Raw genomic sequence first — 1,986 nt, forward strand, 5'->3', positions numbered from 1 at the left:
AAAAACCCAAAAAACCAAAAACCCCCGAAGCACGAACCCGTGGCTGCGGCGGTGCCGGCTGCCCCTTGCCAGCACCCGAGCCTGGGGCTCGCCCGACCCGTGCGCCCCACTGCCGGCACAGCCGATGGAAATCAATACCCGTAGTCTTTATAAATCAATATAACAAATGGAGTGGGAGCGGGCTTCGCTTCAAGCCCGACTCCCTGCATCCCCAAGACAACATTGTAATATATATTTTATTTTTTTTTTTGTCTTGGAACCTGTAAATATTTGCTCACATGCTTTGAAGTCTCTATCTTTCTCAGCCCTTTCCTTTCTCCTCCTCCTCCCAACTCCAAGGCAGAGAAACCATCTTTCACCTCCGCTCCCGCCGGCCGGACACGCACGGCCAACCTTGGAGGGTGGGACCGGTACCCGAGCGCTTTCCTGTACATATTTTATAAATAAATAATATCGTGTCAGCACAAGGACTTCTACAGTCAAGAAGTAGGGATTAAAAAATAAGAAATAAACCGAAGAAGCACAGAGAAAACCACAGATGCTCAGTCCCCGTCCTTTCTCTCGGGCTGCGTTGGTGAGATGCTGGTGTCCCACCGAGACGTGGCAGTGCTGCTGCTGGAGAGGCGAACCCGGAGCTGTCTCCAAAGCCACGGGAAAGGGGACCTGTGGGTTGGAGCAGCCTGGATCACAGAGGGGAGAGCAGTGACCGTCCCCGGCAAGGTGACAGCCGAGCAAGCTGGAGTGCCAACGGGCTTTAGGGGCAAAACCACAGACAGGGCAGGCGGTGCCACTGCTTGTGCCTCTCCCCTCGCTGCCCAGCCTACCGCCAGCCAGTACCTTTTCGTCCTTTAACGTTTAAGCATCCCCCGCATAGCCTTAAATAAAGCTTCAGCAGAAGAGCTTTTTTGCAGAGTTCAAGTTCCCCTCCCTGCGGGGTCCTTCAGAGTCAGCGGTGTTAAGGAATTGGCAGAGTCAGGGAAATATTGTTCCCTGTGTCAGTGAATTTGTTACCGAGCCGGCCGGAGAGCGATCCCCAGCACATTCGCTGCCGGGGCTCTCCCCTTCCGCCACCCTCCCCGTTTGTCACACACGTGCCCCTTTCTCTGGCATTTTTCCTCCTTGTTTTTGGTCCAAAGCAACCCAAACCGGTGGGAAGCCCAAGTCTCACCCCTGGGAGGGGGATGCAGGAATAGAAACCACCTTTTGCTCCAAACCAGCAACACGGCCGTGCCCTGGGGAGGGGGGAAGGATGCTGCCCCCCAGCCCCAGCCCTCCCGGCACCCTCCCGCCTCCACACCCAGCAGGACTGCGCCTGCACCCGTCCAAATTCGGGGCTCTCAGCCAGCACCCGATGCTGGGGTCACAGCAGGAGCAGGTCTCAGCGCCACTCCTGCACCGACAGCTACGCTGAATAATTCATGGCTCACTCTCCCCGGGTCTCGGGAGTCTCCTTTCCTTCGCCTACAAAGCAACAAACCCATTTCCTTTTGTTCTTTGAAGCGAGGGAGCAGCAGAGGAGTGGAGGCACCGGGGCTTTTTTACAGCCAGTGATTGAACAGGCCGCGTGCGAAGGAGGCCTCCCCGGCATCGCTTATCTCACCCCCAAGACTTTTGAGCGCAATATATTACGGGAACGCAGCCCTCCATAACCGCCCGCTCCGCACAGCGGCTCTGTATCCCTCCCACAACCACTTTTTTTTTTTTTTTTTTCTCTCTCATTTTTTAAATGCTGCAGTTATAGGTGAGGGCTGCTCGCCTTTTGCTGCCGTGCAGCGACACTGGAAGAATTCATAAGGATGTGGCAGAGCCTGGAGGGGGATAACAGCAGCCTATGACCCGTAATGGGGAGCTCTGGAGAGCCGGGGACCACCTCAGGCTGGGCTGGGGCTTTGCAGCTGAATTTGCCCCGGGCACGAGAGGGATGGAGCCGGGTGCCCCGGCTCGCTGGGCAGCGGCAGATGCCGGCAGCGATGCTTTCTGGCCACC

This window comes from Charadrius vociferus, unplaced genomic scaffold, assembly GCF_000708025.1.
Source record: "Charadrius vociferus isolate BGI_N301 unplaced genomic scaffold, ASM70802v2 scaffold266, whole genome shotgun sequence".
NCBI lineage: Eukaryota > Metazoa > Chordata > Aves > Charadriiformes > Charadriidae > Charadrius > Charadrius vociferus.